The following is a 16,976-nucleotide window of genomic DNA, read 5'->3' as shown; positions in this document are numbered from 1 at the left end:
GGTACAGGGACGGTGCAGGGGTGGGTACAGGGACGGTGTCGGGGTGCAGTGTTGGGTACAGGGACGGTGCAGGGGTGGGTACAGGGACGGTGTCGGGGTACAGGGATGGTGCAGTGTTGGGTACAGGGACGGTGCCGGGGTGCAGTGTTGGGTACAGGGATGGTGCAGGGTTGGGTACAGGGACGGTGTCAGGGTGCAATGTTTTGCGCATGCATCGATGCTGGTTTTTAATGCATTTTCATGTGTTTATGCATCATGCCTTTTTCATTTTGGCCAATAGAAAACTAGTTAAGCATATTACCTGTGTCTAACAACGCATTGTACGTGCATTTTCATGCATTACTGTTTACTTAATGCATGTGCCGTTTTGAAAAGCATTCGTATTTGTGCACTCTGATGCAACACAAGCTCTATCTATACTTGCATTTTAGCGTGTCCCAACAGGTGCATTAAAGCGTGAATAATGAGGCCTTAAAGTAATGATTCCCAAAATGTGTAACACACACACCTGATTATACATGGTGAGGACCTGGTTCAGTTTGCCGATTGCCATGCTTATGCCGAGTCTTTGATGCCAGGCTGCTCATGCCACCTATGATCTTCAATATAGAGCTGGGCACCAGGGCCTGAACTGATTTCTCGACTCTACAGCATGAAAACATTTCCCGGCTGTGACTGGTAGATGATTAACTCTGTTCTCAGTAATCACCGTCCTACCCAGCTCTCCTCCCTGATCTTCCTATATGACATCTAGGATGGTACGTCACAGAAAATGCAGTCATGGTATTACTTGTAATGTAGCTTGAGGCCCATGGATGACAGGTTGGTGCCCGCATTGGGAGTAACTCTATATATATATTTTTGTTAAACATAAAAAAATTTATCCTCTTTCTGATCAATCTAGATTTCAGGAATTCAAGGAAATTTGTTGCAGATTCTTATCTGAAGAAATAGCTCTTTGTGAGACAATGTAATATGAATGTAATATGAATTGGTGTGATTGGTTCCTATTGCAAGTTGCAGTGTCTGCATCCCTTTAGAAGTGATTAACCCTTAGGCCCCTCTTACACAAGCGGACCGTTCATGTCATCAGTTCAGTCACATCAAAATTGATTAAGTATTTGTCCAGTTTTTAATTTTTCATCACTGCTCATCAGTTTTTCGTTTTTGTTTTTTTTTTTTTTGTTTTTTTTTTTTTTTTTCTTTACACTCACTACCAATGCAAAAAACGGATGAAAAGCTGACCATTTGTTAGTTTACATCCGTTTTTTCATTCGATCCATTTTAACAGAAGAAAAATAGAACTTTGATCAGCTTAAAAAACAGATTGCGGATGTAAGTAAATGATCATCCGTTTACATCTGTTATTTAAGAGATGCATGGAACATCCATTGATCGTTTTTCTTCCATCAACGGATGGATAAAAAAACAGACAGCATGTGTGAAATGGGCCTTCTACCTAGTACACACAATCAGAAAATCAGTTAAAATACCGCTTTTGAAGTGATCGCACGATAATCTGATTGTTGATACACAGCTTTTGAAAGCCGATTGCGACAGTTAATGGGAAATTATCCGAAGGGACAAACAAACATATTTTTCTTGTACAATACCAGAACAAATGATTTTTTTCATCTGCGCAGTATTCATCTGAAAAAAAACCCCAAGACCACCACGCATGCTCGAAAAGGAAAGATCTGCATTTCTATGTGATTCACGTGAGATGCTGTGCAAGTTTCAGTCCATTTAATTTGAGTGGGCTGAAATTGCACTGGATTCCAACAAAATGTTCAAGGCAAACGCATTGCGTTTGCAATCTGTGCTTAGGGTGAGCCTACTGGTTTGAATGAGCCCTTAGTGTGTATATCACCAAAAATTACATTCTTGTTGCAGAGGATGCCTAAAATCTGGCTTTTGTCGTAGTGCAGAGTTCTTCACCCAGGCAGGAAATGACATTCTGGGGGCGTACAGCAACGGTGTACAGAATGCCTCTAAGTTGCCATATTGCATTGGATTTTATAGAAAATTAAAGCACCTGCAGCTCGAAAAGGAAAAGTAAATTCTTAACCTTGAATTACAATATGGCTTGTGTAGTAATTGTATATGCTAAATTTTACTTGCTATAAATTTTTTGCTATAAAATTTTTTTTTATTTTTTTGACCAGCTAAACCAGCTTGTCGTGGAGATACTTTTGGGCCTCTTGCACATGATACGCCTGTTTGAGCATCTCCTTTTTTTCAGCCTTTATTATTTTTTTTGTATGCATTTGCAAGTATTTACGCAATAAACTTATTTTTGCATTCTTGTTCTGTACAATATATAAATCGACATTTTGAGCGCATTCACACATATTTGTGTGCATTTGCACGCATGAGGCAGGGGCGTAACTACAGGGGTTGCAGGGGTTGCAATCGCAACCGGGCACCATGCTCAAGGGGGCCCATGTGGCTCCCCTGTACACCTGAATAGGAGGGGCGGCGGGGGCAGCATGTAGAGAAATCACTGTCCTCCTTTTTCCTTCTGTAGCTGCAGGAGGAAAATGGAGGAGATTAGTTCCTCTGTACGCTGCCCTTTGTACACTTCTTCTATCCAGTATACTTGTGTTCTGCTGTCTCTGGTGTCTCTGGGCCCCTGTGTGCTCCCCTGGTCCCCCCCCCCCCCTTCTGTGCTGCCCCCCCTTCAGAATTCTCCCTTCCCTCACCGTAATAAAGGGCCCCGCAACTAGAGTAAAGGGCGCCAGGGGGCCCTTCATGGTTTCTTGCACCGGGGTCCTGAAGGTTCTGGCATGAGGCGTAAATTATGGACCAAAAAAAAACATTTTTCTATTATATATATATATATATATATATATATATATATATATATATATATATATATATATATATATATTATATTTATATATATATATATATTTATATTTATATATATATATATATTTATATTTATATATATATATATATATATATATATATATATATATATATATATATTTATATTTATATATATATATATATATATATATTTATATTTATATATATATATATATATTTATATTTATATATATATATATATATATATATATATATTTATATATATATTTATATTTATATATATATATAATATATTTATTTATATTTATTATATATTTTTTTTTTAAATTTTTTCTTACTGGAGAATGCATGGCGCTTGTTTATACACCTGTGTGCATAAGCACGTTATTTTAATGGGCTGTGTTTTAGCTCAGTGGGGAAAAAAAAAAAAAACTGTACTGAGCTTTTTCAAGCTACAGTGAGCAAGAGGCCTAAGAGTCGGTTCACACTATGGCGACACGACTTCGGGGGCGACTACTGAAGTCGCCGTGTACCGCGACTTTGGGGTGACTCGCACGGACTTCACATAATGGAAGTCAATGCAAGTCGCTCCGACTTCTGTCAAAAGTAGTACAGGAACTATTTTCTAAGTCGGAGCGACTTGAGTCGCTCCTATTAGAACGGTTCCAATTGCACTGAATGGACCGCGACTTGTCAGGCTGACAAGTCGCAGTAGTGTGAACCGGGACTAAGCCTACCGGCAGTAGCACCACCACTTATAGCAAAAACTTTAAAGGCCATTTCCAGGAAACATGTGACATACGATAGTGAGCTCCTGTAATCCAGCAACCTTTAGCACAGTTGCATTAAGTCCACCCAGTTTACCTTAGTGCTGAGCTCTGGGTGGACATAAAGTGCACACGATAATACATCCATTTATTTATTTAAATTTAAGCAGTAGAAGTAATTTTAAAGTAAAAATAATATATATATAATTTTTTTTTCTTTTTTCCATTTTTGGATAGAGAAATGAAGGGTTATAACCCTTGTAAGGTTTATTTTTGCCATCTTTATCTCATTGGGGAGATTTCCCTTTACTTCCTGTCCCATAACTAAACAGGAAGTGAGGAAATCCCGGTAAATTACGGGAATTTCTTGGGGACCCCCAGGACACCAGAACTAGTGTCCCCTTTGGAAGATTCGACCTCTATTACTTTTCTGGGGACATCCCAAAATTTGGGATTTTCTTTTACTTTCAATGATAACAGTAAACGGGACAAAGAGAGGGGGGATCTCCCTAAGGCTCCATGTACACGGGACGCTGGAAATGGCCGTTTAGGAGCAGTTGGGCGTTTTTTTCAGAAGCCCCTGAACCCATCTACATTTTATCTTATCTGTCCATGTACACCAGGTCGTTTACAGTCATTTGCAGGCAGTTGCGTTCAGGGACTGTTTTTAGAACGCAATTATTTGCGTTCGAACGTGTGTTTCCCGGCGTTTCAAACGCACAAACGCGTCCAAACGCGTCTAAACGCGTCCGAACGCGTCTGAACGCGATGACCCGCGTTTAGCGTTCGCGTTTTTCCATTTTAAAGGGGAATAATTTTTTTGACCTCTAGGAACGCTTCTAAACGCAAACGCCCGCAAACGCTGCTAAACGCCCGCTAAACGCGGGTACAAACGCGACTGAACGGACGTTTCAAACGTCCTAAAAATTCCAGCATTCAAAGGGACTTTTAACAACGTCCCGTGTACATGGAGCCTAACAGGAGCACAGACAGCAATAAAAACTGACTGGGGTTAGGTCTAATCACTCCCATTCACACCAAAATGGTGCAGATCCTTTTTTTTTTTTTTTTTTGGTCCTCACTGGAATCGGATCACATGGGTGTTCTGAAAATCGATTTTGGGGGTGTCATTAACTTTATACACCTGCAGCTGTTCTCAGAGCGCAGTGTAAACTGCCTGTGATTCAGATGCAATGCGGGAACCCACACAGGAATCTCTAGTTTCTGCATCGCACCAGTGTGAACCCAGCCTTAAGCGGGGCTAAAACCATGGGAGAGAGGCAGCACAAATGATTTTGATAGGTACTGGGCCCCACTTCCGGACAGATCGGTGCACAGGGAAAGAACTCCCCAACAATCATGCACCGCACTTACCAATGCCTGGGGAGACTATTAAAAATGGCACCCCTGCTCCTCTACTAAACAGCAGTGTGTTTGCCGCCGTGTCAGGAACTTGCACCAAAAGGCCCGTACACACGTACCGATCGTCGGCCGAAAAGCTTCGGCTGACGACCGATCTGCCGATTGTAGGCTTGTTAGTATGATGCCTCCGACAGCCGACAGCGCACATTCGGCCGAAAAGAATGTGTCATGCAAGCATTAAAATTTTTGTTGGCCGACACCAGAACGGCCGATTGTTCGCCAGTCAGTACAGATTTCGGCCGACAGACAGCAGACTGGGCATGCTCAGAAAAGAAAAAACACAGGGAAAGTGAACCATCACATGACATCACTTCTGCAGTCGGCGGACAAAATTCTTGTGCAGTCTTTTGCACTTTTCAACAGACACGACAGCCCGGGGACAAAAGACGGCCGAACGTTCGGCCGACGATCGGTACGTGTGTACGGGGCTTAAGTATCATTTCTGTCTGCTGCTTCATTCCTCTGTTATAAGCAGGAGTCAATTCTTACAAGTTTTTCTGACACCAGGAGTAAAATGGTGACAGGGGAGGGACCGCCAACTGATTGACAGCCTCAGCTCTGTTCCTTTGTGCTGTGGGAAGGGGGTGTGTCTCTTCCCTCCAATCAGCTCTCAGGGCTGCCCTCACTGATGTAACTTCAATTCTCCGCCCCCTGCTTTTCAGAGCTGAGAAGATCCTGGGTAAATTCTGCACTTTGAAAGGCTGTAGGGCAGGGGTCTTCAAACTATGGCACTCCAGTTGTTGAGGAATTACAATTCCCATCATGTCTGTGAATGTCAGTGTTTTGAAAGGCCTCATGGGACATGTAGTTCCTCAACAGCTGAAGGGCCGTATTTTGAGGATCCCTGAGGTAGGGGGAAAGACCGCTGTAGATAAACAGGTACAACTTATGTAGGAGGAGAAGAAGGAACATCCATTTTATTTATAAATAATATACATTTTTATATTAAAAATATATATTGGTAATAAAGGAGATGGTCAAAATGAGAACATCCGTTTCCCCACTCTTCATTTGCTATCTCGGACTTTGAAGACCTGTTCAGCTAAACTACTGGAAGTAACAAGCCTATGTGAACAACTATTCCGCATTTCAATCAAGATTTGACTTCAAAGAAACTTTGGATAGATGGGTCCCACCCTTTGTAAAACAGATACATTGTATTACAAGTCCTTAGCCAGTTGGAGCAATTGTTTTGAAAATCAACACTAATGCTCTCCAAACCTGTCTTTCTGCGCCGGTTCACATAGGAGCGACGCTACTTTCAGGGGCGACCTCCGAGATCGCGGTGCGAGCAGCGCGCCGCGACCTCGGAGCGGCCGCCACGGACTTCATAACATTGAAGTCTATGGCGGTCGTCTCCTGGTCGCCCCAAAGAAGCTCCGGACCCTTTTTCTAGGTCGGAGCGACTTGTGTCGCTCCTATTAGAACGGGTCCGCAGCTTTCCTATGGGAGGCGACCTGCGGCGACCTGTGAGGCGACCAGGTCGCCTCACAGGTCGCCCTAGTGTGAACCGGGGCTTTACCTACATGTTTGTAAAATAAATACATTTGTTTCCATCTGGCTTCAACAGTCCAAATGTTACTGAAACCCATCAGTTTTGGGGTTTCCCCTAAAAAATATTTGTTCTTTTTGTATCACCTGAAGCAAGTTCCTTCACTGGATATGTGAGGGTTTACAACCACTTTAGGGTCTATTCACATGGGCTTTCCGCCCAGCGGACTCTGACCATGCAATTACCAGTTAAAGTAGCGCAGTGCTGAACAGCAATAAATGGCCTGGTCATGAAGGGGGTAACCCCCGGAGCTGAAGTGGTTAAAGGAAAAATCGCTTTACAGCAAGGGTCCCTTTCACACGGGCGGTGCGCCCGGCGTACTCAGATTTGCTCAGTGGGGGGGGGGGGGGGGGTGGGGGGGATCGATGCGCTGAGCAGACAGATCTGTCTCCGCTTACTGCGCAGACACAGACCTGTCAGAGTCCCGCTCTTCTCTATGGGAGATTGGATGAAGACAGACCTTCTGTCCATTTTCATCCAATCCGATCCTCCAGATGGATGGAAAATAGGGTTACCATCTGCCTGGATTTCATGGACCGAATCAGATCAGATAGCAGCGGATGTCAGCGAAGAGTTCACTGCTGACATCCGCTGTCCATAGAGGTGCATGGAGCATCCGATCAGGTCCACCTGAAAAACTGAGAGGCGGACCGAATCCAAAAACTGTGTGAAAGGGGCCAAGTGGGTTGGGAGCTTAGGCTGGCCATACATTATACAATTTTCTTAGTTTTCTTGAAAGGCCTGCCTAATTGGATACTAGTGAAAGTGTTTAGCTTTGACCTCCATATTATGTGGTTTGTGGTAAATCTAATGGAAAATTGAACATGTATGGCCAGCCTCGCTGTTTGATGTGTTTTGACAGCTGGTGCCATTAGTGCCGGTTCACACTAATACGACTTGTCAGGCGACTTGGTCAGCCTGGCAAGTCGTGCACCGTTGCAGTCATTGAGTAGTACAGGACTGGTTCTAATAGGAGCGACACAAGTCGCTCCGAATTAGAAAAAGGGTCCTGTACTACTTCGGGGCGACCTGGAGCGACTTGCATTTAACATTCATTTTATGAAGTCCGTGCAAGTCACGCTGCACGTGACTTCACAGGTCGCCCCCCTAAGTTGGAGCGACCTAGTGTGAACCGGCACTTAGAATAACCAGAGTACAATGGCTTGCTGCAGGAGATTGGTGCTGTTGGCGTGGATGGAAGAATCTGTTAAAATCCATGTATGGACCACTCTACATGTAGCTCCCTCTCCTACCATAGATGTGGAGACAAGTTGTCTTTTATCCAGGACAGAGATATTGAAACTCTGCCCCGCCTGTATGATAACTAACGATTAACAGAGAAGACTTGTAGGAAGGTGATCATTTCCTCCATGTGACTGGTAGTTGATGAGCTGTGTAGAGGGCAGAAGCTGGCCCATTACACTGATTGCCTAATGAGCTGTGGCAGGTGAAAGTCATTTGTAAGGCTGGCTGGGCTGTGTGTCCTCTGGGGGGAGTGAGTGGTGGCTTTTGTCACATTGACCAGCTGGAGTCCAGAGCTGACACTGCTGCGGGAAGTGCTGCATAATATGTGGATGCTCATTGGAACACCTGCTACTCCGAAAAGATGGCAGAAACATAGACCGTATTAAAGTGGTAGTAAGTGTTTTTTTTTTTTTTCTGTACCTACAGGTAAGCCTATAATGAAGCTTACCTATGGGCACAGTGCATATCGCCTAAACATGCACTGTTTTTAAAGGGTAACTCCGCTTTCGTGGGAAAAAAAAATCGCATATAAAGAAAAAAAACAATATAGTGTATACAATTGCGACAAATCATATTGTAATTGAATGTTATTAAAAATTACCTTTCCTCTTTAATCTCCAGCTGTTGTATTTTCTAAAATTGCAATGCAATATGGCCACCTGGAGCTGTTCTGTACACAGAATGTATACTGACCACACCCCAGAAACATCATTTCCTGCTTGTGTGATTGGCTCACCAATTTTCCCAGAAGTCTGCACTAAGATACAAGTCAGATTTCTGGCATCCCCGGCTACAAAAATTTTCATTTTTGGTGAGATACTCCCAATAGGAACACATCTAAAGGGAGGCAGGCCCAGCAGATTTCCTCATTAGAGCTCTGCAGCTGCCACAGCTGATAGATAATTACGAAACCACTCCTATTTGACCCACTCAGCACAGAGGAACAAACAGTGATTTCATCAGAATAACAAAAGGTAGGAATCTGCAACAGTCAGTTAGAATCCCTGCAATGTACAGAGATCACCCAGAGGGGGATGTGTTTTGTTGAGGAGAAAAAAAGTTACACTTTATGCAGCCGATGATGTCACCGGTGCATGCTCTCTGAAGGGACAGCATACTCGTGATGTCCCTTTAAAACTAAGTGCCATTGTTGTGACTCCCGGGTGCATGCGCGGAAGTGACATCATCCCGACTCACCCAATCAAACGGCCAGAGCATGCAAACCCGAAAGGAAGACCGGGTAAAGATGGAAGCCCTGTCAGTGGTAAAGTAAGCATTTTCTAATGTGCTAGTATGCAATGCATACTACTACTTTTTGCCATTTGTCATGCAGGGATTTTTTTTTTTTTTTCTTTTTAAAAAGGTGTTGTTTACTACCCCTTTTTAAAGGGTAACTCTACTTTTGTTGAGGGGAAAAAAAAATATATTCCCCTCCTGGGTGATCTGTGTACATTGCATGGATTTTAAGGCCGGGCTCACATATGTGCAGCCGCAGGTTCATGCCTGGGGTCCGGTGCGTCTGTTCAACAGTTCAGGTCAGACATTTTTATTTATTTCCTCGAATTTGCACCTGAACCTGACCCAAACAGGACCATTTTAAAATCTGAGCCACGGCTCCATTGAGAACCGGTCACACTCGCATGTTATAGGCATTGGATGCGTGGAAACCCACATCCAATTCGCACATATGTGAACCCAGCCTAACAAACTTTTTTTGCAGATTCCTACATCTTGTTGTTCTGAAGAAATATCTGTTTGTGTCCATGTGCAAAATGAATGTGAATGGGAGTGACTTTATATTTATCAGCTGCTGCACTTGCAGGGCTTCAAGGAAAGTGTCAGGGTCTGCATCCCTTCAGATTTAATTTCCCTTTGGGAGTATATTACCTTTTTGTTGCAGGGGATGCCCAAAATCTGGCTTGGTACAGTCTTCTGGGAAAATAACGGAGTCAACCACACAAGCAGTAAAAAACCTTTCTGGGGGGTGTTCTGGACACCTCCAGGTGGCCATATTTCATTTACAGAAAATTACAACGCTGCAGATTGAAAGGGAAAGGTCATTTTTTAATAACCAATTACAATATAAAAAAAAAAATATATATATATATATATATAATATATAGTAAAACCTTGGATTGCGAGCATAATTCGTTCTGGAAACATGCTTGTAATCCAAAGCACTCTTATATCAAAGCGAATTTCCCCATAAGAAATAATGGAAACTCAGATGATTTGTTCCACAAGTCCTTCAGTTTATAGTCTATATACAAAGATTATAGCAATGTGATAGGTTGTATAACCATAAAATGTCCATCCACAATATGCAGCCTTCCCAAGGGGATTAGAAGCAAAATCTAGCAGAGCTACAGAATATAAGAGAGATGAGAGGCGCATCTAAGTGTAGCAATATGGTTACATTTAATGAAGGTTCAACATTTAGCAACTCACATGGTTGATGATTAAAATAGGCACACCTAAGTATGCAGGTATCCGGAGTAAAGCTGTCCACATAGACCATCTTCTGAACCACCGGCTCTCACCACTGTCAGTCTGCAATCATGACCGGGAAGACTACCCTGCAGTAAAGTGATCTGAAAGTGAGGCTTTGAATCACTCGTGGAGTGCAGCGGGGAAGGGATGATGAAGATGGCGGTGCAGAGGATGGTCTATGTGGACAGCTTTACCCCAGATGCCTGCATTCTTAGATGTGTCTGTTTTAATCATCAACCATGTGAGTTGCTAAATATTGAACCTTCATTTAATGTAACAATATTGCTACACTTTAGAGGCTCCTCTCTTCTTTTTTATACATGACGCTACTTGTATATCAAGACATCGCTTGTATATCAAGTCAAAATTTATTTAAAAAATTTGCTTGTCTTGCAAAGCGCTCTCAAACCAAGTTATTCTCAAACCAAGGTTTATATGTATATGTATGTATGTATGTATGTATGTATGTGTATATATATATATATATATATGTATATATATATATATATATATATATATATATATATATATATACACACACACACACAGTGGGTACAGAAAGTATTCAGACCCCCTTACATTTTTCACTCTTTGTTATATTGCAGCCATTTGCTAAAATCATTTAAGTTCATTCTTCTTCCTCATGAATGTACACATAGCACCCCATACTGACAGAAAAACACAGAATTGTTGACATTGTTGCAGATTTATTAAAAAAAAACTGAAATATCACATGGTCCTAAGTATTCAGACCCTTTGCTCAGTATTTAGTAGAAGCCCCCTTTTGATCTAATACAGCCAGGAGTCTTTTTGGGAAAGATGCAACAAGTCTTTCACACCTGGATTTGGGGATCCTCTGCCATTCCTCCTTGCAGATCCTCTCCAGTTCTGTCAGGTTGGATGGTAAACGTTGGTGGACAGCCATTTTTAGGTCTCTCCAGAGATGCTCAATTGGGTTTAAGTCAGGGCTCTGGCTGGGCCATTCAAGAACAGTCACGGAGTTGTTGTGAAGCCACTCCTTCGTTATTTTAGCTGTGTGCTTAGGGTCATTGTCTTGTTGGAAGGTAAACCTTCGGCCCAGTCTGAGGTCCAGAGCACTCTGGAGAAGGTTTTTGTCCAGGATATCCCTGTACTTGGCCGCATTTATCTTTCCCTCGATTGCAACCAGTCGTCCTGTCCCTGCAGCTGAAAAACACCCCCACAGCATGATGCTGCCACCACCATGCTTCACTGTTGGGACTGTATTGGACACGTGATGAGCAGTGCCTGTTTTTTTCCACACATACCGCTTAGAATTAAGGCCAAAAAGTTCTATTTTGGTCTCATCAGACCAGAGAATCTTATTTCTCACCATCTGGGAGTCCTTCAGGTGTTTTTTAGCAAACTCCATGCGGGCTTTCATGTGTCTTACACTGAGGAGAGGCTTCCGTCGGGCCACTCTGCCATAAAGCCCCGACTGGTGGAGGGCTGCAGTGATGGTTGACTTTCTACAACTTTCTCCCATCTCCTGACTGCATCTCTGGAGCTCAGCCACAGTGATCTTTGGGTTCTTCTTTACCTCTCTCACCAAGGCTCTTCTCCCCCGATAGCTCAGTTTGGCCGGACGGCCAGCTCTAGGAAGGGTTCTGGTAGTCCCAAACGTCTTCCATTTGAGGATTATGGAGGCCACTGTGCTTTTAGGAACCTTAAGTGCAGCAGAAATCTTTTTGTAACCTTGGCCAGATCTGTGCCTTGCCACAATTCTGTCTCTGAGCTCTTCAGGCAGTTCCTTTTGACCTCCTGATTCTCCTTTGCTCTGACATGCATTGTGATCTGGAAGGTCTTATATAGACAGGTGTGTGGCTTTCCTAATCAAGTCCAATCAGTATAATCAAACACAGCTAGACTCAAATGAAGGTGTAGAACCATCTCAAGGATGATCAGAAGAAATGGAAAGCACCTGAGTTAAATATATGAGTGTCACAGCAAAGGGTCTGAATACTTAGGACCATGTGATATTTCAGTTTTTCTTTTTTAATCTGCAACAATGTCAACAATTCTGTGTTTTTCTGTCAGTATGGGGTGCTATGTGTACATTCATGAGGAAGAAGAATGAACCTAAATGATTTTAGCAAATGGCTGCAATATAACAAAGAGTGAAAAATTTAACGGGATCTGAATACTTTCTGTACCCACTGTGTGTGTGTGTATATGTGTGTATATATATATATATATATATATATATATATATATATATATATATATATATATATATATATATATATATATATATATATATATATATATATATATATATATATATATATATATATATATATAATGTATATGTATATATGTGTGTGTGTGTGTATATATATACATACATACATACATACATACATACACACACACACACACACATATATATATATATATATATATATATATTAATATAGACCATAGTGCGCCAGGTTTTTCTGTCCTCCACTGCCTCCCGGAGTGAGCTTAACTTCATGTTAACTTTTTTGATGATGTCTATCCATCTTGTTTTCTGTCGTCCTCTTCTCCTTTTTCCTTCCATGTTTCCCAGCATTATGGCCTTTTGCAATGAGTCCTCTCTTCGCATTAGGTGGCCAAAGTATTCCAGTTTCAGCTGCAGGATCTGTCCATCCAGTGATTATCCAGGGTTGATTCCCTTAAGCATTGATTGGTTTGATCTTCTTGCTGTCTAAGGGACTTTCAAGAGTCTTCTCCAACACCATAGTTCAAAAGCATCAATTCTCCGGGGTTCAGCCTTCCTTATGGTCCAACCTTTACGGCAATAGGTTACTACTGGGAATACCATAGCTTTGACTATACGGCACTTTGTCGGTAGGGTGATGTCTCTGCTTTTTACAATGTTGTCTAGGTTTGCTATTGCTTTTCTCCCAAGAAGCAAGCGTCTCTTAATTTCATGGCTACAGTCACCGTCTGCCATGATCTTGGAGCCTAGGAAGATCAAATCTGTCACTTCTATTTGACAAGGAGCGATGGGACCGATTGCCATGATCTTAGTTTTCTTAACCATTTGCCGACCGCCTAAAGTCTATTTACTGCGGCACTCAGCCGCTTACAGGCAAAGCGACGTAGACCTACGTCGCTCGCCCATGAGCCTGTAGGGGGTGAGCGCGCGCCGCCGGGGGCGCGCTCCCGCTTGTTCCCTGGGGAGCCAGCGCGTGGGACCGGCGGCTCCGATGGCCACCGGTCACTCGCGATCTCCTGCAGGAGAGGAAGAAAGACAGACGGCTGATGTAAACACAGCCATCTGTCATTCTCACTGAAGTAATGAAAGAGGCTATGCGATCCTGCTATATAGGATCGTATGTCTGTGTTTACCACATTAGCCACGCCCCCTGACAGTTAGAATCACGCCCCTGGGGACACACTTAACCCCTTGATCACCAATAAAGTTAACCCCTTTCCTGCCAGTGTCTTTTTTACAGTGCATATTTTTAGCACTGATTACTGTAGTAATGTCACTGGTACCCCCAAAAATGTCAGTCAGGGGTCTGATCTGTCCGCCGCAATGTCGCAGTCCCACAAAAAAAAACGCAGATCGCCGCCATTACTAGTAAAAATAAACAATAAAAATGACAAATCTTTCCCGTAGTTAGTAAACGCAATAACGTTTGGGCAAACCAATCAAATACGCTGCTTGCGATATTTTTGGTAAAAAAAAAAAAAATGTAGCAGAAAACAAATTGGCCTAAAATGTAAAATTTTGATTTTTACTTTTTTGAGAATTTCATATAAATAAAAATGTGAAAAATATATTATTTTTTCAAAATTGTCGCTCTGCTTTTTTTGTTTATAGCGCAAAAAATAAAAATTGCACAGGTCATCAAATGCCACCAACAGAAAGCTCTGTTTGTGGGGGGAAAAAAAAGGATGTCGACTTCATTTGGGTATATCATCGCACGACTGCGCAATTGTCCGTTTAAAATCACGCAGTCCCAAATCGCAAAATAGGGCCTGGTCATTGAGCAGCCAAATCTTCCGGGGCTAAAGTGGTTAATGTTCAATTTCAGGCCAGCTTTGCGCTCTCCTCTTTCACCTTTATTAAATACCTTTTAGAAAATTTCACTCTTCAGTTCTTCACCTTCTGCCATTAATGTGTTTATCGTATGTATATCTCAGGTGGTTATTTCCCTGCGAACTTAATTCTGGCTTGTAATTTGTCGATCCTGGCATTTCGCATGATGAACTCTTCATATAAGATAAATAAGTAGGATGACCATTTTTTACAGTACATCCTTGCCACACTCTTTTTTTCTCAATTTTGAAGCAGGCAGTTGTTCCATGACTTGTTCTAACTGTTGCTTCTTAACTTAAAGGTTTTTGGGAAGACAGGTGAGGTGGTCTGGTATTCATATTTCTTTCAGTATTTGCCATATGATGCTGTGATTCACACAATCGCTGATTAATAAATAAAAATTCTCTAAATATATCCCATAGTTTGTAGACGCTATAACTTTTGCACAAACCAATCAATATACATTTTGTTGGGACTTTTTTTTTTTTTTATATACTCTTTTTTTTTTGGATGTGTTTTAGGCTGCATTCACATGTCAGCTTATAATCGCGGGCAGAACCGCCGCAGTTCCGCCCGCAATTCGGAGATTTATTGCAAATCGCGGGACGCCTAGCGTTGCCCGTTGATTTGCAATAGCCCCCCAAACGCCGAGCGATGTTGCCGCGATTTACGCCCGCCGAATCGCGGCAACATCGCGCAAACAAAATCGCGGGACGCAATACGCTCCAAAAAAGTACAAGAGCTTCTTTGGAGCGTATTGCGTCCCACGATTTTGTTTGCGCGATGTTGCCGCGATTCGGCGGGCGTAAATCGCGGCAACATCGCTCGGCGTTTGGGGGGCTATTGCAAATCAACGGGCAACGCTAGGCGTCCCGCGATTTGCAATAAATCTCCGAATCGCGGGCGGAACCGCGGCGGTTCTGCCCGCGATTATAAGCTGACATGTGAATGCAGCCTTAGAGCAGAAAGTAAAACATGTTGTTGTATTTTTATTTTTATTTTTTTTCAAAATTGTTGTTCGTGTTTTTTGTTTACAGCACAAAAAACAGAGGTGATCGAATACCACCAAAATAAAGTTCTTTGTGGGGGGGAAAAAAAGGCCGAAAGTGTTATTTGGGTACGTGTCGCATGACCGTGCAGTTGTCAGTTTAAAAAACTCTATCGCAAAAAAGGCCTGGTCATGAAGGGGGGGGGGGGCGAGTAAAGTGTTTGATATGCCTCTTCATTTTAGGGGTGTATATTATAATAAAAACAGAATGGATACAAATAAAATATGTGTTCATGTTGTATACATATTTTGTTTTTTTACATTGTTCGTATATCGTCTGTAAAGGACAGCACTGTTTTATCTATGTTCACTTTTCACAATACTGCATTAGCACTGTACATTGTATACTTTATGATTTATTCTATATTGAGGGAGATATATGTAAAAAAAAAAATAATAAATTACCGTATATACTCGAGTATGAGCCGAGTTTTTCAGCATGTTTTTTTATGCTGAAAAAGCCCCCCTCAGCTTATACTCGAGTCACTGGCTCACTTACCTTCTATAAATGGCACCGCCCAGCGCCAACACTCCACCGCGCATGCGCCATCTGCCTGGGAATAGCCGAACGTGTACTGACTTTCCCGAGCACCGGTGGCGCTTGCGCGGTGACGTGTTGGCCCCCGGGCAGCGCAATTTTTAAATGTAAGGTGCCACACCGACAGGTAAGTGAGACTCCTCTGCAGCCCCTACATTTCCTCATGCAGTGCTGCGTGCTCTTCTGTACCATGCCTGCAGCACTGCATCTCCTGTACCATCTGTGCCATGCCTGTACCATGCCCGCAGCTCCTGTTTTGTGTCTCGTGGTGGTCCAGTTGGGTCCAGTAGCTGCTGCATTTCCCACCCTATGCTTATACTCAAGTCAATAAGTTTTCCCACTTTCTTGTGGTAAAATTGGGTGCCTCGGCTTATATTTGGGTCGGCTTATACTTGAGTATATATACGGTATATTTATTTTAGAAGTGTTTTTTACGGTTCATTTAGAACACATTAGAAGCGCAAATCAGCTAAGATATAAGGGTCCATAAAATCGTTGCTTCGTATCAATGCGGGTTTGCTGCTTATGTGACATTTTGGTTATCTGATTATGATCTAGACGTATCTGAGGCTTTGTGGCTCCACTAAGTTTCCCTGTCATTCTTCTAATGTTGCTGGTTTTGTAGCCTCTTGTATCATTGATTGTCCTGGAATATGGCTTGATGACTGAAAAGAGGTGACCTTCCCTCTGAGAAACTTACAGCAACACAGGATTCAGGATAATTACCGTATATCAGAGGTTTCAATCGGGGAAAAGGAAATCTGCATTCATAGAATTCTTAAAGCTGAACTCCAGGCACAAAAAACGTTCATTTAAAATATATTCCCGAATAACCACAGAAGATATGAATCCAATTTGTGTGCAACAAGTACCGTTACCATCCCAGATGATATCTAAGACAGTGGTCTCCAAACTGTAGCCCTTCGCTTGCCTCTATCTGGCCCCTGGGGCACTATTCTTTCCACTGGCGCCAGCGGTGGGGCACGATTCCACCCAGCACTGGCGCCAGCGGTGGGGCACGATTCCATCCC

Source organism: Pelophylax lessonae, assembly GCF_965119305.1.
Source record: "Pelophylax lessonae genome assembly, chromosome: 12".
NCBI lineage: Eukaryota > Metazoa > Chordata > Amphibia > Anura > Ranidae > Pelophylax > Pelophylax lessonae.
Note: the sequence above shows the minus strand (reverse complement) of the source record.